This window comes from Festucalex cinctus, chromosome 7, assembly GCF_051991245.1.
Source record: "Festucalex cinctus isolate MCC-2025b chromosome 7, RoL_Fcin_1.0, whole genome shotgun sequence".
Taxonomy (NCBI): Eukaryota; Metazoa; Chordata; class Actinopteri; order Syngnathiformes; family Syngnathidae; genus Festucalex; species Festucalex cinctus.
In genome coordinates, this window is record NC_135417.1 from 30,437,965 (window position 1) to 30,460,743 (window position 22,779).

The window sequence follows — 22,779 nt, forward strand, 5'->3', positions numbered from 1 at the left end:
ATCGTTGCGGGCCTCATCACAATACACATACCGATATGCAGGCGTTAGAATCGATATTGCTTGTTAACTTTAAATCGGCAGTTCACGTTTGCCTTTGCGGCTTGCATTGTACCTAAAAAATCAAAACCAGCAGCGTCTTTGAAGTTAATTGCCTTCAATTAATGCAAAAATAGCTCACCGGTGATTGGACACTGTTTCTTGCTAAGAAAAATGAAAGCAGAGGAAGAATGTCAACATGTATTTATTGATAAACTTAATATGGCACGTGTCTCAGTATACATCTTTTCCTATATTTTATTTAAAAAAAAAATAAAATGTGTCTTATTTGGGATACATATGTATCGCGATACGTATCGTATCGTGGCCCCTGTATCGTGATACGTATCGTATCGTGAGGTTGGCGGCAATACCCAGCCCGACTTTTGATGCAATCTGTCCTGATTGAAACCACCTGTGGAGTGGGCGTGTTCAGTTTAATAAAGATGCTCTCCTGCACACAGGTGTGCCTGATGCAGTGTAGGTGCCATGAGCAGAAAACACCTCTTGTCTTTTTTTCTCCCATGTTTTTCGATGCATGCAGTCTATTTAGAGTTTGCAACGAGTAGCCGCTGTGAAATGCCGCCCTGCTAACAGGTTATGGGCCCAGTGAAATTCTAAGACGGCTTTACAGTGTGTTACCACCGATGTATTGGTGACGATAGCACACTGACAGCATCATGAGTGGACGAGCCATGGACAAAGGCAGCCGCTGGTCGCGTCTCCTGTTTGACTGGGACGAAAGTAATTATGAACTTTGGGAGGTGAAATTTTTGGGCCACCTTCGTTTGCAAGGTTTGGAGGACACGATTTTGACAGAGCCCACCAGTGATGAGGCAGAGGAGCAGCTCGACGATGAAAGAAAGAATGCGGAGGCATACGCTGAACTCATCCAGTTTTTGGACGACAAGAGTTTAACGTTGGTGAAGCAGGAGGCCGCCGATGACGGGCGGGCAGCCCTAGAAATCCTAAGAAACTACTATCAAGGTAAAGGAAAGCCACGCATAATAAGTCTTTATACTGAATTGACCTCACTTCAAAAGTCATGCAGCGATAATTGGGTCGTCTTTTAGACGAATTAATAATCTGGACATTACAGAGGTAAATTGTATTTTCCTCGATAACCTTTAGGGGCACCACGTTGGCTTTGCTTTGGGCGCAAACAACGACCAAAATCCTTTCTTCATCAGTCATTTATAATCTAAAGTCGCCACACTCGATATTCAGTGGTTCGTTGTACTAACAAAAGAATAATAATCCACTCGGAAACACAGATGACTTAGGCAGAATAGAGTTAATAAAACATGCATTTATTCACCATTACTACACTACAGAATCAAAACACTGCCTAACTAACTATCCTACCGTCAGGAGAAAAGATATCAAATAAAGCTAATCAAAATAGGGAAAGAATGCGAACGAATAAGGAAACAGGAAAAAGAGAAATTTAATTTGCCAAGTCTGTGATATGTGTCAAATGTAAATTGCACACAGCGGTATGCCGAATTGGAGAAAATCAAATGTGCACTTACGAGTTGGATACTGCGTAGAACGAGCAGAAACGGGAGGTCTTTGGAAAAGGGGAAAAAATAGTCAATGTCCGTTCAAAAAAGGCAAAAAAAATCAAAAAGGGGCTATTCCACAGGTGAGAAAGGGAGCCGCTCGGGGGCTGACGTAGTTGCACGGCTCGTCCCTTGATTGGTCGGCGAGATGTTTCTCCGGCGGTTAGCCCTGCCGGACGGCTGTCCGACTCCAGGTGTTGAAGCTTGGTTCGCGGCGTGCGGCGTAACACACATCGTAATTATTGCATCATAATCTAATTTGTGAGGTCGTTCCTGAGCCTAATCTGACTTAACTGAAAGATATTGATTACCTTTCATTCCTTATGGAGTACAAATGAAATAGGACATTCATACACACAAAGACATAACATGAATCATTCGTAGTTCAGTTGTCTGTCAAGAATTATCATGGTATAAATTTGTAAAATACGGTTACTTGTATGAATTGTCACTAAGGATAGTTCCAAGTTTCATCACTTGACGGTGCTGTTGCTCCATCTAGATGTTCCAGCAGTGCCCCCTGGAGGGGTGACGCCAGAGAGTCCCCCCGGTTGATAAGAAACTTCATAAACATTCCTTTGATCAGTCGTTTGTATATTCAAATTCATTGAAGGCGTTTTCTCGGGCTCCGGGAAGTTGGGGCCCGAATAGACTCCTTCGGCAGACGCATAAATTCCTTTGTCACCTGGTCAGTAATTCTTCAAAAGAGCTTTGTTGGTGGTTAAGTGACCACCTGCAAAGCTAACCAAGCTTAGATCCTGTCTGAGCTGTGGAATGTTTATGCGACTGCAGAGAGTTTGCTTTAGAAGAAGCAAGCTAAAAAAAAATTAGAGGGTGGCCTGGGCCATAGGCCATAGTTGTTACAGATCCCCCCCTTCGTCAAGAGGGATGAATCTTCAGGATGTCCAAGTTGACGGGTCCAGATGATGCATGGCCAGGGTCCAGGCCACGGTCAGATGGCCGGAGTCCCAGTCACGCTCTGCTGCAACACTCAAGACATACCACTGGTGCAACTTTTCCCTTACCTCAGCAGGGTTATGTGTATGCAGGGTATGTCTGTGTTTTCAAGGTGTCTCTATGTGTATTCAGTTAACAGTGTGTGTCTGACTTGGTACTGTGTTAGCTAACTGAGGGACTCGGGTCCCAAAACAGGCCGGGCCTGGGAAAGACGCAAGACGCGAAGTTCAAAACAAAAGAGAAGGAAGAAAACTTTTCCTAAGGCTATAAGGCTAGTATCATACTATGAGTAACTAAGGAAACGAACAGCAAATTAAGGAAAAGAGAGAAAACGAAGAAGGGGACTTTCGCCTTCTAAAACTCAAAAACCCGGGACTATACTTGGGCCATAACTCACTTGTAAAGATGGGGAGGTTGTCTCAGGCACCTGCGTGTCGGTGCAAATCTCCACCCCTGGGGGTGTTCGTCAAAAAAATTTTAAGTCTGAGGTCGGTTTGCGCGACACTGTCGTTGCTAGGTTCTTAGCTATCGCATCTTCCTATAGAGTAATTAAACACCGAAAAAGTCATGCACTATCCAAGGATAACTGGAGTAAAAGGAAAAATGGGGAAGAGGGGAGAAAAAGAAAAGAAAGAAAAAAAAAATCAGAGTATCCTCGGCAGTCACTCTAGACTAAGGGAAGAAAGGCAAAGGGGCTTGGTTAGATTAGCTAGACTCACTAAAGCTTTAAAAAGAATACTCTGACCTGCTTTTGAAGGCCTTAAGTACAGGGGAGCTTTTTATAGCTAGCGAAAGAACTGCTTTCACGCAGCATACCATTCATAAGTATTATAACACCTTGCGTGTACATAATCTTTTGAATTCGAGTTGCAAATCATCTCATAGTTGTCTAGTCTAGTTCTGCCTAATGTTATCGGTGTTACAGCTAGGACCGTATCCTTAAGTGTTGCACCAAGCGTCTGTAAATAAGTAGAAAAACACAGTATGATAACTTCTCGCAATCATTCGTAAGCAATCCTGGTTATTCTATCAAGGCAATTTCCCCTGCAAGTCCGGGTTCAACCGTTTCTGGCCGACTCACCACGGCGGTCATGCACAATATCAGGGTCATCGTCATATCACACTATCCTCTAGTAACCAACAAAGACAAGCGAATTAGCCTCGCTCGGTGGGTGTCACTTAGGGATTTGGTAGGTGCAGATGGGTGTTGACCCCCCTTTTGCACGTCTGATACTTTTAAACATCGAAGTCAGCTGAGTCGGTCGACGGAGTTTGGCGCGTCAGTCGAGGGTGCCGGTTGGATCGCTGACTCGGAGTCAGCTGGTGACCCCCTTTTGTCAGTTTTGCGCGTATACTGGTCCTGACATTCGCTCGATCACGTTCCCAGACGTTCAAAACCGCAGTGACTTTTGATCTGGTTTCGGTGGACCCACCTCAGTTGGTCCCCCTGACGTCCTTAATTCACCCTAATTTGATAGGCGACGGGCGGCAGTTTGTCGACGATTTCGTATGATCCTGCCCACCGGGGAAGAAATTTCCGGGCGATGCCCCTCTGGGCACGCGGAGTATTAGCATTTGGTTGCGCGAACAAGTAGTACCATACTCGATCACCTATTTTGAACTCGGTTTGTGAGGCTTTCCTATTGTTGTAGGTTTTCTGACCTTCTGCACTTTCCTTAAGCCGTTGTTGAGCAAATGCAAACGTGGCCCGGAGGTGGGCTTGCAAGTCCTCCACGTACAGGGAGGTCGTCGTTGCCGTGGCGAGGTTTGTTTCTCCTGGCTGGTACATCAGGTGCAGGGGGAGCGTCATTCGCCGTCCGGTCATCATTTCAAAGGGGGACACCCCTGTGGATTTGTGAGGGGTGGCTGAATCGCCATGAGGTGGGAGTCGGGTGTCCCAGTCCCGATGGTTGGAAACCACAAACTTTTTTTTTAGCAAATTTACCACGGTGCGATTTGTCCGCTCCACCTGTCCTGATGCCTGCGGGTGATGGCTAATGTGCAACTGGGCCTTGCTTCCGAGCATTTGCCAAAGTTGTTGCATTACCTCGGCTGTGAAGTGGGTTCCCCTGTCTGACTTAACCCGGGAGGGCAACCCAAAACGATAGAACACGTGGTTCATCAGCAGGTATGCAGTGGTGTGTGCGGTGTCGTTTGGAGCAGGCAGGCATTCTACCCACTTGGTGAACACGCAAACTACTGTAAGAAAGTATTTGTTCCCTCTCAGAGATCTGACCAGTGGTCCCACCCAATCAATTTGGAGATCAGACCATGGGAAGGTGACTCCTTTCTGTTGGAGTGGTGCTCGGTGACTTGGGTTTGCTGGCTGAAACTGGCAGCAAACCAGGCATCGTTTGATGTAGGTTGCCACGTCATTATGCATGCACGGCCACTATGCCACCTGTTGTAGTGCGGTGACAGTGGCCTTGAGTCCGCGGTGGCCTGCATAAGGCGCGTCGTGGGCGTATGTTAGCAAGACCCCGCTTTGGCTCCGTGGAACCACCAACCGCAGGGCAGGCAGAGACCCGGAGTCATAAACCAGAAGGCCCTTAACGAGACGCAGCCTTTGCAACACGGAGAGCAAGCCTTTGAGGTCGCTGTCGTCACTCAACGCGTCAGGCGACACGGGGTTGGCAACAGGATCAGAAAGGTGCTGACTTATTTTGAACAGCGCGAGGTCGCCGGCCTGTTGGGCGACCAAGTCGGAGGTTCGGACGGGCGGTACGCACGCCACGGGGGTTTGTGTGGGGGCGTCGCGAGGCTCAGCGGCGGCCGCAGCGCGGCGGCGCGTGAGAACGTGGACCTCCAGGGTGGGCTGGGTGGTCAGCCAAGCTGTATCAAATGTCCAAGGAGTCCCGTTGAGCGCCCCTTGTTTGGCTAACGTGTCCGTTATGTCCGAATGTTTGTCAGGTCCTGGGACTTTTCAGTGTCCCCGGACCTTTTTCCAATAGACATGCATGTCATTGGAGGAAACCAAATGGTCGCATGTCACAATGAGGTCGCGGTGTTTAACGTATTTCTTCGCTGACGTAAGGAAACCATTTCGACGCCACGCCGGTAGGTGACAGTTGAAGGCGAGGCGGGCATAGTTTGAGTCAGTGCAGATAACCAGCACCGTGACACCGTGTTCAACTGCCAATTTGAGTGTAATCAGGATGCCAGCGATTTCCGCATATTGAGAAGAGTGGGGGCCCAATTGGAATTGCAGTGGTTTGCACGGTGTGTCGTCGACCCAAGCGATGCCCACCCCAGCCTGCAGCTGGGTTTGGTGGTGGTAAGAGCAGCCATCCACGTAAGCTGTAGGCATGTCTTTGCAGACATGTTCCTCAAAATAGCGGTGACGCGTGAATTCCGGCATCGGTGCCACGCCGATGATATAACTTTCTGGGACATGCTTCCTATTTCATTGATTGGTCGGGTTAATGCTATAAAAATGATTTTTTTTACCCCAAATTCTTTATTTATTTCAGAACCTTCCAGTGTTTCTACCGAAATCTTTTTTTAAACGATTAAATTCTATTATTATTCCATTCTTATGGGGTTACAAAGTACACAGAATTGCCAGACGACATCTTAGCAAACCTAAAAAAGAAGGGGGACTGGCACTCCCAGACTTCTTGAAGTACTATTGGGCCTCACATATTCGGCTTGTGACTTTTTGGATTGGTAAAAGTATGGAGTGTCTCTCGTGGCTGGAAATGGAACAGGAGGCCTGCCGACCTTATTCATTGGGCGCTCTTCTTCTGTCTCCTACGCCAACTGGAAAACACTATACCAGGACAGCGTTATAATTCATAATACTATACGAATTTTTAAACAGATTTGATTTGATTTGATTTGATTTATTTGTTCATTTTTCCTTTCGGACAGCATTGTTGACAATCAAACATTACATCATACAATTTTGACATATAATAACCGAAAAGAAAAAGGGCTGGCAGGAAGAAGCATAAAGCTTATAAATTCCTGCCCCCATACTAAACTAGGACGCAAAAAATCAAGCAATAATAATAAAAATCAGCAGAGATGATAAAATTTCACTCAGTTCATCAAGTCCTTGAAGTTAGATATCCAGTTGATTACATTCGGAGACATTTGATTCAAGCAGATGGATTATTGAAAGTTCACTCAGTTCATCAAGTCCAAGTAGCAAATTCAAACACATTTTAAGGTCAAGTCACTTTCGCTCATCATTCCAATTGCAGAGAATCCATCCTTCAAACCATCACTTTTAGACCACACATTTAAAACTTGGAGACAAAATGGTATTCACACCATTCGTGACTTATACTTTGAGGGGGGCTTTGGCTCATTTAAGCAGGTTCAAGAAAAGTACAACCTTCCAAGTCGTGATTTTTTCAGATACCTACAGATGAGGGATTATGTGAGGAGGCATCAGCTCGACATTGAGGCCTGTGCCCCCACCTCCATCCATCCATCCATCTTCTTCCGCTTATCCGGGGTCGGGTCGCGGGGGCAGCAGCTTCAGGAGGGAAACCCAGACTTCCCTCTCCCCAGCCACTTCAACCAGCTCCTCCGGCGGGATCCCAAGGCGTTCCCAGGCCATCCGAGAGACATAGTCTCTCCAGCGTGTCCTGGGTCGTCCCCGGGGCCTCCCGCCAGAGGGACATGCCCGGAACACCTCCCCAGGGAGGCGTCCAGGAGGCATCCGAACCAGATGCCCGAGCCACCTCAGCTGGCTCCTCTCAACGCGGAGGAGCAGCGGCTCGACTCTGAGTCCCTCCCGGATGACCGAGCTTCTCACCCTATCCCTAAGGGAGAGCCCGGACACCCTGCGGAGGAAACCCATTTCGGCCGCTTGTATCCGGGATCTCATTCTTTCTGTCACGACCCACAGCTCGTGACCATAGGTGAGGGTCGGAACGTAGATCGACCGGTAAATCGAGAGCTTTGCCTTTTGGCTCAGCTCTTTCTTCACCACGATGGACCGATACAGAGTCCGCATCACTGCAGACGCTGCACCGATCCGCCTGTCGATCTCCCGCTCCATCGTACCCTCACTCGTGAACAAGACCCCAAGATACTTGAACTCCTCCACTTGGGGCAGGATCTCATCCCCGACCTGAAGACGACACTCCACCCTTTTCCTTTTTTTTTTTTTTTTTTTTTTTTTTTTTTTTTAAAGAGCTCAGAATTGTTCATTCGGTAGTCTTACCGATTCAACGTCTTGTCATCATTGCTCTTTTTTTTTTTTTTTTGTGTGTGTGTGTGTGTGTATGTGTGCGTGCGTTTGCGTGTGCGTTTGCGTGTGTGTGTGCGTGCGTTTGCGTGCGTGCGCGTGCGTGCGTGCAAATACGTATAAATTTATACTCATTAATTCACCTAAAACCTTATAAATATCCCATTACCCTTCGCCTTAACCAGGTACTTCAGAATCTTGCCAGAGTCGTGAGGTTTAAATGGTCAGGAGACCAGAGAAAAGGTCAGAAAAAAAAAGAAATAAAGAGAAAAGAAAGGTAAATCAAAGTGAAATCCAGCACCGACCAAACACTTCCTGCCTTCCCCATGGTTACAAAATCAAACTCTTACGCCAACCCCGGGAGCCTCTAAATTCCAGCAAATTTAGCAAGATCTCAGAGACCAGAGGAAAAACTAAAGAGAGGAAGGAGGGAAGGATCGATGAGGCAGAGTGAGATCCATAGAAGCCAGTACATCCAATCCATCAAAGTGAAGTCCAGCACCAACAAGACCCCTCCTACGTGGTTACAAAACCAGAGTCTTATGCCAACCCCAGAAGCCTCATACTAATAAATTAAAATCTCAAGTGACCAGAGGAAAAACTAAAGAGAGGAAGGAGGGAAGGATAGATAAAGCAAAGTGAGAACCACAGACACCAGCACCCACTGATTCAAGGGGCTGTGGGAGGGAGAGGCTACTTTTGTTGAGTTTCAGTAGATGCTGGTGCGACGGATCTGGCATGCATAAGGACCACCACCAAAGAAAGAAGCCGTCAACCGCGGTCCAGCAAAGCGGTCATCACGCCAGAGTACTAGTGACACCTAGCCCTGTTACTGAGTCCGCCAGCTCGCCGACTGGCGAGCTCTACCCTTACACCGTGAATGTGGCCCCACCCAGTGTATATACAAGTGTGTGCATGTGGTGCATTAAAATTGGGAGCAGGTGAGTCGGAGCAGAGGGAAAAATTTCCCCTACTCCGACACACCCGTATCCCCCCCCAAAAAATGAATATGTATATGTGTAGTGCATTCAAAAAGGGAATGGAGGGACAAAGTGGTGGGGCAGGGACACAAATGGGGGGGACCGCAGCGCTGCCAGGCACTGCAGTCCATCCCCTCTGATGGCTCCCCGCCCCAACTCACCCCTCCCCTTGGACGTGAAGTGCATTAAAATTGGAGGGGAGTTGAAGGGTGAAGACGGTGTTTCCACCCTTCCCCACCCCACCAAGAAATGTGATGTGTGCCCTATGTGTATATTTACAAAGTGTATAGTGCAAAACTAGTGAAGTGAGTAAGAGGAGCGACCAGCGGGGCCTCACCCAACCCGGCGGGTGTAGGTGGCACACCCGCCCCACAGCACCCCCCCCCCCCCCCCCACCTCATCCACCCGGCACCACAATGGGCGGACAGCCAGCGCAGCAGGGCTACCGGACAGCCCACCGGCCACTGGAGCCCGCCCGGGGCGCCAGGAGTTCTACCGGAGTGGGGCAGGCCTCAAACCCCCGCCCGGCCCCCGGAGCCCGACGCCCGGGCCGGGGAGGGAGCCCCAGGCCCAGGGAGAGGGAGGGGGAGGGGCCGCAGGGCAGACAGGGAAGGGGGGGGGGGGGGTGAGGAAGCGGGGAGAAGACGACAAGAAGGCGAAAGGGCGGCTGCAGGGCAGGAGGGGGGGGGGGGGGGAGGAGGAGGAGGGAGGGCGACAAGGGAAAAGGGACCGGGAGGCAGAGGAGGATGGGCGGGAGGAGGCGAGGAGGGAGAGGCGATGGGGGGGAGTAAGGGGGAGGGGAGAGGGAACCACGGGGCACACCGGAGGCCCACCCACCCCGAACCGCGCCGCCGGGCACGGAGCAGCGGACCGCGCCGGGACGGCACCGCCCCGGGCACCAGGGGAAGCTCCCCAACACCGCACCCCACAGGGGGCCCAGGGAGCGGCCAAGACGCAACCGCCACCGAGCAGACAACGGGGGGGGCAGAACCATCCCCGCCCGACCACAGGGGACGGCGTCAAGAAAATTGACTAATTAGCATGCAGTAACACCAAGTGTTGATGCTTAGTGCCCACTAGAAATAAATCTTAAGGAGTTAATGAGTATAGTGTCGTATAGTGTGGTATGCTCGAGCCCACTAGCAGCAACTAGGTTCCTGACTATATAAAAATAAAAACAATCAGATACAAAATACCAAATACAGAAGCAGCGAAAACAGAAGTTGTAACGATGTGGTGGCTCTCGTTAACAGGCAGAATCTTGGCAGGATTAAGTTGCCAAATTGAGATTAAAATATTCTATGTACATAGACCATATTTGTTTAAATCTTGATACTTGATTTTTATTTAAGGCAGAGATTTTTTCCATTGAGATATAATTTATTAGTAAGTTTAACCAGTGGTCGATATTTAGAGATTGCTTATTTTTCCAATTGACAAGGATAATTTTTTTAGCAATAGTAAGGGCTATAAATATAGATTGAGATTGTTTACATGGTAGCTCAGTTATTGTTAAGTCACCTAGTAAACACAATCTTGGAGATAAAGGAAGCCTACAGTTTAATATATCAGCGAGCTTTTCCAAGATTTTAGTCCAGAAATGCAGCACTGGAGTACATGACCATAAAGCATGAAGATAAGTATCGGCAGTGTTTTGTGAGCACTGGAGACAAATGTCGGAGTCAGAGAGTCCCATTTTTTTCATCATATATTGTGTAATATATGTTCTATGAAGTATCTTATATTGGATAAGTTGCAAATTTGTCTGTTTGGTCATTTTAAATACATTTTCACAGATTTGGGTCCAAAAGTCTGGTTCCGGAACTATAGACAAGTCTTTTTCCCATTTTAAAGTCGGTAAATACGTTTTATTTGTGTATAAAAATAACATATATTTTTGATATTTTCTTTATTGTTGTTGGAGAAAGCTTTATAATATCTTTAGCTAAGACAGGCAGTTGGAGCGTATCCTGAAGTGTTGGGATTTGTTTCTTAACCATATTTTTAACTTGCAGATAATGTAAAAAATTTCCCTTTTTTATTTCATATTTCTGGACCAAGTTTGTATACGATATAAACTTATTATCTGAGAAAAGATTATGAAGGTGTGTAATTCCTTTCTGCTCCCATAGGCTTAAATGGAACGACTGATTATTAAGTTGAAAGTCGGGGTTATGCCAAATGGGAGAGAGCCCACAGGGCGCCAGTTGGGAGTTTGTAATTTCTAATGCCTTCCACCAGGCAGTCAGGGTGGCGGCTATCATTGGGTTTTTAAAACAATTATGTCGTCTTATTGATTTTGTAATAAAGAGTAAATCTGACAGTCTAAGATTATTACAATCCTTCTGCTCCAATTCCAACCAACAGTTAGTATCTCTGTTGGGTTGTGTCCATAGCACAAGATATTGTAGTTGATTAGCTAAATAATAGTACATAAAGTTTGGTGCCTCTAAACCTCCTTTAGATTTACTTTCCTGAAGAGTAGATAGACTAATTTTGGCTTTTTTTTTATTCCAATAGAATTTTATGGTAGCAGAGTCCAGCGATTGGAACCAGTTAGACGTAGGTTTAAATGGAATCATTGAAAATAAATAATTAATCTTTGGTAAAACTTTCATTTTTATAGTAGCTATCCGTCCTATTAAAGAGATCGGAAGATTATTCCAGCGCTCCAGGTCACTACGGATACTATCCAATAATGGTGAAAATTTAAAGAAGTTAATTCAGTTAACTTAGGTGAAATTTTAACACCTAAGTATTTTAAATTACCTGTAGGAAAGGAGTAGTGTGGATCCTGACTTGTAGGATTCCATGAATTTTCTGTAATAGGTAATAATGTTGATTTTGTCCAGTTAATAGAGTAATCTGATAAGTGAGAGAATTTAGTTATTAATTTAAATGCTTCCCCTAGCGAGATAGCAGGTTCTTCTAAATAGAGTAATATATCATCGGCATATAGATTAATTTTATGTTCTGTTGTCCCGGAGTGGATTCCTTGGCTCCGTCTATCCTGACGTATAGCTAATGCAAGCGGCTCAATAAATATAGCAAATAATAAAGGAGACATTGGGCACCCTTGTCTTGTTCCCCTTTGTAGAGTAAAACTCTGTGACGTAATCCCATTAGTAGTAACTGTAGCTTTAGGCGAATCATATAATATTGAGACCCATTGAATGAATGACTCCCCGAAGCCGAATTTATTTAAGACAGCAAAGAGGAAGGACCAGTTAACTTTATCGAATGCTTTTTCTGCATCCAGCGAAATAACAACTGCCTTTTTATCATACCGCTGTGACATACTAATCAAGTTAAAGAGTCTCCTAATATTATTAGTAGAATGACGACCTTTAATAAAACCTGTTTGATCACTATGAATAATTGTCGAGATTACTGTCTCTAGTCGAGATGCCTTAGCGATAATTTTAATATCGGTATTAATTAGTGATATCGGTCGGTAACTTGACGGGAGGGTGGGGTCTTTTTCTGGCTTTAATAAAAGTTTAATTGCTGCTATATTCATATCTTGACGTATATCACCCTTACTTTTAATTTCAGTTACTACTCTTAGAAATAATGGAGCAAACATTAACCAGAAATGTTTAAAAAATATAGCCGGAAAGCCGTCTGGACCAGGTGCTCTATCATTAGGCATATTGTCTAAAGCACGATACAACTCATCTATAGTAAGCGGGGTATCGAGAATATCTTTATGTTCAATAGATAACTGAGGTATATTTAAGCTGTTTAGGAATACCTCAATATATTCAGGGTTAGGTTTATTAATTTCTGTGTATAGATTTCGATAATAGTTATAAAAAATATGGTTAATTTCTTCTGGTGATTGTGTGCATTCACCGTTTATATCTTTAATAGCCGTTATAAGAGATTTTTCCCGATTCCGTTGAAGTTGATTTGCCAGGAATTTACCTGATTTATTATTATGTTCAAAATTATTATATCCCAACTGTTGTATTATAAACTCTGTCTTTTTAGATAACATGTTATCTAACTGTATTTTTATATTCTGTAGTTCTATCCATATTTGATTATTTGGGTTTAATGCATATTCATCCGTTAGTTGTTTAATTTTATCTTCCAGGTATTTTTCTAATTTTTGATCCTGTTTCTTTTTATAAGTTGAATATGATATAATTTTCCCTCTAATTACCGCTTTCCCTGCTTCCCAGAGAAGAGATGGAGATATATTTGGAGAGTCATTTATTTCCAAAAAATCTGCCCACTCCCTTCTAATAATTTTATCAAACTCTACGTCTTTCAGTAATGAGATGTTAAAACGCCATATCGGGGGAGGTTTAAAGGTAGAATCAATTTGTAGAGTGAGGGAGACTGGTGCATGATCACTTATAATTATAGAATGTATTTTTATAGCAGTTTTATCAACAATAGAATTATTTGTAAGGAAAAAATCAATTCTTGAGAATGATCGGTGCACAGCAGAGAAGAAAGTAAATTCCTTCTTAGTTGGGTTTTGAAGTCTCCAGCCATCGCTGAGGCCAAAATCCTCCATATATTCATCTATTACTTTAGCGGATCGTAATCGCCTTGTATATATTGTATTATTAGAACGATCTATTAACGGGTTTAAGACCGTGTTAAAATCACCTCCAATAATAATAGTAGAATTTGTTGCTAAATCGAGTAACCGAGAGAAAAATTCATGGAAAAAATCAGGGTCCTCATTATTTGGGGCATATAAATTACCAATTGTATATACTTTATTAAATATAGTTACCTGGATAATAATATATCGGCCCTCTAAATCTGTTACTATATTATTTAGAGTAAAGAATAAATTCTTATGTATAAGTATAGAGACACCTCTTTGTCTACTATTATAGGAGGCAGAGTAAACTTGACTAAAATTTTTATCTATAAATAATTTTTCTTCTGATTTTTGTAAGTGGGTTTCTTGTAGGAGACAAATATCTGCCTTAAATTTTGAGAGATGGTCTAAAATTTTTATTCTTTTTGCCTGGGAGCGAGCGCCACACACATTCCAAGAGACCAGAACTAATTTCTGCATACAGGCAATATAGACTCAGTCTTATGAATACATCTATATAAGCTACTTATTAATATTAACATATTGTAGGATAGCAAAAGAGTAATTAGGCAATTTGTATAATTTATATAAAGAGAGAGATAACAAGTAGATAAGTATAATAGTGAAGAAACGAGGGGGGAAGTGAGTGTGAAGGAAATCTGTGGGGGATTCAACATAACAATACACCAGTAAATAGTGACCTAAGCGAGATTATTATTATTATTAATTTATTTTTTTTTTAAATATATTTTTATATTATTATTATTATTATTATTATTATTATTATTATTATTATTATTACTATATAGCCTATGCATAATATAAATTCATATTCTATTTCGTAACCCATTATCCATACGTATACATACATATACATACATATACATATACATATATATATATACATATATATATATATATATATACATATATACACATATATATATACATATATACACATATATATATACATATATACACATATATATATACATATATACACATATATATATACATATATACACATATACATACATATACATATACATACGTCAAATAATCACACAATACTCGGCTCTGCCAATTATCAGTTAGAACAGCCAAGGGGTCGAGGTTGGGTTTCGGAATAGCTGGCCGTCGATATATAATTTATCAACGACCATCGAAGTCCGTTTACCCTCCTGTCTATTTTGTTTCATTATCGGAAACAGTACTTTTCGCCGCTCGTTTATCTCTCTTGGGAATTGATCATTCATCCCGAAAGAGGTCCCTTTGAGCTCCCGTCCTTTACTTTTTACCAATTCTTTATGTTTAAAATGTTCAAACTTAGCAATAATAGGACGGGGCTTATTGCCCTTACGAGCTCCGAGCCGGTGTACACGGTGAAAAGAGATATTATTTACCGTCTCCTGAGGGATCTTTAGCGATAATGTCATATTTTTTTTTATCTCGAGCTCTGGATTATCTGGGGCATTTTCGGATATACCTGAGAATATTAGATTTTCCCGCATACTACGGGATTGAACATCTAAGACCGTTTCCTTTAGCATTTTGTTTTCCTTTTTAATCGTCTCCAACTCGGCTGTGACAGCGACGAGAGAGGAGCGTAGCTCGGAGTTATCTCGTTGGAGATCGCTTACCTGTTGGCTAACGAATTCCAAACTTGCCTTTAATTCTTTGACGTCCTCGCGGATAAGACAGAGGACGTCAAGTTTTTTATTTATGGAATCCAGCATACTCACCGATACGTCGGCGGTTGCTAAATTGTCCGTATCTGTTGACGAGTCATTTTTCCTTTTTTTCGAGGGATTATCACGACTAGCCGCCAGATCATCCATCGCGCAGCTATAAAAATAATCGTCAATAAAACGTTCGAGGTCGTCCACACTGGATAATATTTCCGATCTTTCTTAGAAAAAAATCTAATTTATCTAATCATTAAATTCGGGTTTAATTAGAAATATAAAGCTAATTCTATTTTAGCAGCAGGGCGCCGCCATGTTAGATTTTCCCAGTCTCGCTACCGGTCACGCGATAGTCACAGCATCTCGCGATAGCTCCTCCACCCCTGATCTAAGCTAATACTCCAGATACATTTTATTCATGAGCGCGGCTTTATGTTTCAGTAATTGTGGTGGTAGAAATATCTACCTTTTCTTTGTACGTTAAAAGACTTTGAGCTCTATTTTCATAGACAGCATTTTCATCGTCAGCGAAGATCCAGATTTTTTTTTTTTTTTTTTTGCGATTGCAAGCCTCACTACACGTGTTTGCCAATCCCTAACTGGCCTTGCCTGCTCAGGATAGGGAGTGTCGTGAGATGCACCTGGTAGAGTGACAGTTTGGTGGTCGAAAGTCCATCTAACTTGTTTGCCCAGACTACAGTTAGGCCCAAAAGTATTTGGACAGTGACACAAGTTTTGTTATTTTAGCTGTTGACAAACTCCACACTCCACCCTTTTCCGACTGAGGACCATGGTCTCGGATTTGGAGGTGCTGATCCTCATCCCAGCCGCTTCACACTCGGCTGCGAACCGCTCCAGTGAGAGCTGAAGGCCCCGGCCCGATGAAGCCAACAGCACCACACCATCTGCAAAGAGCAGAGATGCAATGCTGAGGCCACTAAACCGGAACCCCTCTACGCCTCGGCTGTGCCTAGAAATTCTGTCCATAAAAGTTATGAACAGAATCGGTGACAAAGGGCAACCTTGGCAGAGTCCAACCCTCACCGGAAACGAATCCGACTTACTGCCGGCAATGCGGACCAAACTCTGGCAACGGTCGTACAGGGACCGAACAGCCCGTATCAAGGGGCCCGGCACCCCGTACTCACGAAGCACCCCCCACAGAACTCCCCGAGGGACACGGTCAAACGCCTTCTCCAGATCCACAAAACACATGTGGACTGGTTGAGCGAACTCCCACGCACCCTCGAGGATCCTGCGGAGGGTGTAGAGCTGGTCCAATGTTCCACGGCCAGGACGAAAACCACACTGCTCCTCCTGAATCCGAGATTCGACCTCCCGACGGACCCTCCTCTCCAGCACCCCTGAATAGACCTTACCAGGGAGGCTGAGGAGTGTGATCCCTCTGTAGTTGGAACACACCCTCCGGTCCCCCTTCTTAAAAAGGGGGACCACCACCCCGGTCTGCCAATCCAGAGGCACTGTCCCCGATGTCCACGCGATGTTGTAGAGGCGTGTCAACCACAACAGCCCCACAACATCCAGAGTCTTTAGGAACTCCAGGCGGATCTCATCCACCCCCGGGGCCCTGCCACCGAGGAGCTTTCCAACCACCTCAGTGACTTCGACCCCAGAGATAGGAGAGCCCACCCCAGAGTCCGCAGACTCTGCTTCCTCAAAAGGAGACGTGTTGGTGGATCGAAGCCGTCCGGAAGTCGTTTTCCATGGCCTCACCGAACTCCTCCCATGCCCGAGTTTTTGCCTCAGCAACCGCCGAAGCCGCGTTCCGCTTGGCCATCCGGTACCTGTCAGCTGCCTCCGGAATCCGACAGGCCAAAAAGGCCCGATAGGACTCTTCAGCTTGACGGCATCCCTTACCGCTGGTGTCCACCAGCGGGTTCGAAGATTGCCGCCGCGACAGGCACCGACCACCTTACGGCCACAGCTCCGATCGGCCGCCTCAACAATGGAGGCGCAGAACATGGCCCATTCGGACTCAATGTCCCCCGCCTCCCCCGAGACAAGGGAGAAGCTCTGCCGGAGGTGGGCATTGAAACTCTTTCTGACGGGATTCCGCCAGACGTTCCCAGCAAACCCTCACAATACGTTTGGGTCTGCCAGGTCGGACCGGCATCTTCCCCCACCATCGGAGCCAACACACCACCACGTGGTGATCAGTTGACAGCTCCGCCCCTCTCTTCACCCGAGTGTCCAAAACATGCGGCCGCAAATCCGATGACACGACTACAAAGTCGATCATCGAACTGCGGCCTAGGGTGTCCTGGTGCCAAGTGCACATATGGACACCCTTATGCTTGAACATGGTGTTCGTTATGGACAAACCGTGACGAGCACAGAAGTCCAATAACTGAACACCGCTCGGGTTCCGACAGGGGGGCCGTTCCTCCCAATCACGCCCCTCCAGGTCTCACTGTCATTCCCCACATGAGCGTTGAAGTCCCCCAGCAGGACGAGGGAGTCCCCAGAGGGAGCGCTCTCCAGCACACCCTCCAAGGACTCCAAAAAGGGTGGGTACTCTGAGCTGCTGTTTGGTGCATATGCACAAACAACAGTCAGGACCCGTCCCCCCACCCGAAGGCGGAGGGAGGCTACCCTCTCGTCCACCGGGGTAAACCCCAACGTACAGGCGCCGAGCCGGGGGGCAATAAGTATGCCCACACCTGCTCTGCGCCTCACACCGTGGGCAACTCCAGAGTGGAAGAGAGTCCAACCCCTCTCAAGAGGACTGGTACCAGAGCCCAAGCTGTGTGTGGAGGCGAGTCCGACTATGTCTAGTCGGAACTTCTCGGCCTCGCACACCAGCTCGGGCTCCTTCCCTGCCAGAGAAGTGACATTCCATGTCCCAAGAGCCAGCTTCTGTAGCCGGGGGTCGGTCTGCCAAGGTCTCCTCCCTTGGCTGCCACCCAGCCTACACTGCACCCGACCCCTTTGGCCCCTCCCACCGGTGGTGAGCCCGTGGGAAGGGGGACCCACGTTGCCTCTTCGGGCTGTGCCCGGCCGGGCCCCATGGGTGCAGGCCCGGCCACCAGGCGCTCGCCAGCGATCCCCGCCTCCAGGCCTGGCTCCATAGGGGGGCCCCGGTGAACCGCGTCCGGGCGAGGGAAACGCGTCTCCAAAGGTATTTTCCATCATAAGGGTCTTCTGAGATATTTTGTGTCAAATTATTTCAAAGCGCAACTATAAAGAATTATACAAATGACTACTATGTGAATCAAAGTTGTGCTAAAATGTTTCCCAAGGAGGGTTCGAACCATTATCTCCTGCGGGCCAATCCATTGCTTTAACCATTCAGCTATCACATGTAGGTGGCTGTGACAATATATGGTGTTGTATTTAGCAATCAATTGTACAAGGATTAATTTTGAAAAAAAGTTTGTCAAATGACATTTAACTCTTTGACTGCCAGCCATTTTCGGAAAAGGTAACCCCATAGTGCCAGCTGATTTACAGAATTTTTCCGATCTTTCAAGCTCCACAGAAAATGTTGTTAGGACTATGGAAACACGGACACTAACAAATAAAAGATTGAAGTCTCATCTTTCATCTAAAAAAAAAAAAGTTTGTTTCTACCTTATTCAGATTTTCAGTAATCAACAATAGAAAACAGCTTCGTTTCACCCAAATCCCCTATTTTCTTCCAAAATACAGAGAAATCAAGCTTTTTGTGAAACGATGTTATTTCATGCACTCTAGTGAATTTGGCACTTTTTTTTGCATGACTGATTCTACAAACACCTAACCTTCTATAAAACACTACCCCAATAAAAAAGAGTTTTTTGATTGCAAAATAACAGTTTATTTACATTCAACAGTAGCAATCTGAACAAACAACTTGGAAAACTCTTTACAAACTATTTACACGTGTGCAACTGTGCATGTGTGGTGTGTGTACGTCTTACTATTTACAATTGTCTGGATGTTTCAACTACACAATTTTTCTTTTTGTGTGGTATATTGTGGAGCAATCCCTTCCGTGCAAGGGGGATGCAGCAGGATTTGCACCACAGTTTTTGTCAGTCTGCTTCTGCATGGACTGATTTGCGTAGAGGTTGGTATGATGAACAAATGTGCTGGAGAAGTTCATCCGTGATGAAGAGCTCCAGGATGTCAGCTGGAGGGTGGGAATTCAGCTCTGCTGCAGCATCCCTTGGTCCTGGTTTTGCAGCAAAGTGGAAGATGGTTGGCTGCCAGTCAACTTCAACTTCAAGCCAGCCAGAATCTTTGGGATCTGCAAATGTACATTTCAATATCAAATATTATTTTAGAGCACTGTGATGCAATGTGTGGGTGTGCATGTTTACCTTTTCTTTCTTGGATATATTGGTTGATGCACATTCTGTAAATTCTAGAAGACGTTTACCATCAAATATTTTATTAGTGCTGTGGAGAATCTTTTCTTTTTCTTTTTACCTTTATTCTGCTCACTGTGAGAAGGGTCACTTTGGGCCCTATGAATAGGAGCTGAAAGAAACACATACAATTACAAAACTATCGAAAGACTTTTCTTCTATTGTTGTGGTGTATTGCAAACGTTTTTTTTTTTTTTTTGTTTTTTTTTACCTTTCTTTGTCGTAGAACCAGCGGTCGGCCATTGCTGTGAGCACGATCTATAAAATATACATTCACATTTGTATAGGTAATAGATGTTCTAGTGCATATCAGCACATTTACACACGCTGCTAGCAGATCGCCCGAAAAGTTAGGAAAGTAATTTTACTAGCAATCTCTTAGCATGTTAGCGCTTACCTTCACGTTCTTTGGAGGACGAAAGACTGTCCAAGACTGTCTTGCATCGGACCCATAGTAGTCGTCATTGTCCGATGAAACGTCATCCGTGCAGACGTGCTCCGTTGTGCACCACTTTTCTCTGGTGTTAGCATCGCTAGCCAGTGGGGCCTTAGGACGTTATTAGCATCGCTAGCCGGTGGGGCCTTAGGACGTAGTCGAAACGGCCGCATCACCGCTTCAACTATGACTTAACCCCGTCATCACTGTGCTCTTGAGCACTGGTCGATGCTTTTGAGCTTTGAAAATAAGGATCAAGCGTGAGCTGATTGCCATCTGTAGCCTTTTTGACTCCCTTAGCCAAGTTAGCCATTCTCTCCCCCTCAACACTCTAGCTCAGCCTCTCTTCTTCTACTGTTGTCTCCTACCCGATCTTGTCCAAAAGACTCATCACAGCCATCTAGTGGCCAGGAATACTCATTATAGTAACCCGATCGGCTTGATACTTGGAGCACAGCTGCCCAAGGCTTTCCTCCACCCGTTTCCATAAAAAAAACATAGTAGACGTCAATAGACGTTTATGGCGGCCTATCCTAGGATTATACTGAACGTTTTAAGCGTTTTTGGCGGTCAAAGAGTTAACATTCACCAAAACCCATTGAGCTTTACACACTCATCGCACCTGGCAAAAACATTCCACATGTAAAGGTTTATTATGCCATTTTCAAAGAAATTCTGCTTCCAACGTGCCAGTACCCCAACGTGGACCTCGCAGCTCTAGTTTATTTTGATACCCGAGTTTCCAAGCTGAGAGAACTTCTCAAGTTTCATCATGACGGAGAGTGCCGTAGCATTCGTGACTGGCAAGAAATATTAACACTTATAAGGGCTTTGTCGACCGCTCGCAGGTTGTTTTAGTTTTTCACAATTACGTAGCATACACAATTCAATGTCTTGTCCTTTACAACAATTATTTGCCGTACTTGTTTGGTTTTACGAGCAAATACGACATCAGCTGCCCAGTGTACTTTGTTGCTACAACAACAAAAGCACATGAACAGAACTCAGTAGTTATTAGGAGTGTCCGAGTGGTACGGTCTCTCTTTCCCATAGCATGTGAAGGCAGGGTAAAAGTTAGGTTTACATTCCACAGTCAATTTTGTCACAGCCAATTTTTTGCTTTAATTTCATTGTTCATGGTTCTGACAACATGACGTGGAGAAATCTTTGAGTAGCACTCACAGATATAGCTTATGGTATAAGAGAAAATTTATAATTTTCTTGCCAATGAAATGTGCGCTTCTTGTAGACTTATAGGTACAACCATCATACAACCAGCGCTAACATGCTAGGAGATTGCTAGTAAGATTACTTTCCTAACTTTTCGGGCGATCTGCTAGCAGCATGTGTAAATGTGCTGATACACACTAGAACATCTATTACCTATACAAACGTGAATGTATATTTTATAGATCGTGCTCACAGCAACGTCCGACCGCTGGTTCTACGACAAAGAAAGGTAAAAAGAAAAAAAAACAAAATTTTCAATACACCGCAACAATAAAAGGAAAGTCTTTCGATAGTATTGTAATTGCATATGTTTCTTTCAGCTCCTACTCATAGGGCCCAAAGTGACCCTTATCACAGTGAGCAGAACAAAGGTAAAAAGAAAAAAAAAAAAGATTCTCCGCAGCACGAATAAAATATTTGATGGTAAACGTCTTCTATAATTTACAGAATGTGCATCAACCAATACATCCAAGAAAAAAGGTAAACATGCACACACACATTGCATCACAGTGCTCTAAAATAATATATGATATTGAAATGTATATTTGCAGATCCCAAAGATTCTGGCTGGCTTGAAGTTGATGAAGTTGGCTGGCAGCCAACCATCTTCCCCTTTGCTGCAAAACCAGGACCAAGGGATGCTGCAGCAGAGCTGAATTCCCACCTGCCAGGTGACATCCTGGAGCTCTTCATCACGGATGAACTTCTCCAGCACATCGTTCATCATACCAACCTATACGCAAATCAGTCCATGCAGAAGCAGACTGACAAAAACTGTTGCGCACGTGTAAATAGTTTGCAAAGAGTTTTCCAAATTGTTTGTTCGGATTGCTACTGTTGCATGTAAATAAACTGTTATTTTGCAATCAAAAAACATTTTTTATTGTTGGGGTAGTGTTTTATAGAAGTTTAGGTGTTTGTAGAATCACTCATGCAAAAAAAAAGTGCCAAATTCACGAGAGTGCATGAAATAACATCGTTTCACAAAAAGCTTGATTTCTCCGTATTTTGGAAGAAAATAGAGGATTTGGGTGAAACGAAGCTGTTTTCTATTGTTGATTACTGAAGATCTGAATAAGGTAGAAACGAACTTTTTTTTTTTTTTTTTAGATGAAAGATGAGACTTCAATCTTTCATTTGGTAGTATCCGTGTTCCATAGTCCTAACACAACATTTTCTGTGGAGCTTGAAAGATCGGTAAAATTCTGTAAATCAGCTGGCACTCTGGGGTTACCTTTTGCGAAAATGGCTGGCAGTCAAAGAGTTAATAACTCCCCGGTACATGCAAAAAAAAAATCCCAAACTTGACATGTATATTTATAGTCAAGGCCTGAAGGTATCTCGATGACGAAATTCAGTTGTAAATACAGCGCCACCTAGCCCTTGAGGCATGAAAAAAAAAATACCCCACTTACGGTATTTTTAGAAAAATTGTAAACTCATTCTCAGTGTGATAACTAAGTCATTTATGAATATTCTTTTACTTTCCACCACTCAAAATGTTCACTGGAATCAGACCCATCCAAACATACATATTTTTTATTTAGTTTTATTTATTTTTGATGGCCTTTATGGACGTTAAAAGCAGTATCGTGAATGAAGGATATGCTTAAGATCTCCCCGGTACGTGCTTCAAAAAATCCCAAACTTGACATGTATATTTATAGTCAAGGCCTGAAAGTATCTCTATGACAAAATTCAGTTATAAATACTGCGCTACCTAGTCCATGAGGCATAAAAACCCCCCCAACAACCCCAC

At 44.5% G+C, this 22,779-nt stretch overlaps 1 protein-coding gene and 1 long non-coding RNA gene across 7 annotated transcripts in view; one reads left to right on the top strand and one right to left on the bottom strand.

The window, feature by feature from the left end:
• The window catches only part of ano10a (anoctamin 10a), a 306,259-nt gene that overhangs the window by 79,731 nt on the left and 203,749 nt on the right, over positions 1-22,779 (top strand). The gene's annotated exons all lie outside the window — the stretch shown is intronic.
• LOC144022709 (uncharacterized) lies at positions 18,892-20,291 on the bottom strand. Its single transcript, XR_013284392.1, has 4 exons — positions 19,752-20,291; positions 19,566-19,612; positions 19,307-19,466; positions 18,892-19,233 (listed from the first exon to the last, which is right to left on the bottom strand). It is a non-coding gene; the product is annotated as an uncharacterized LOC144022709 (long non-coding RNA).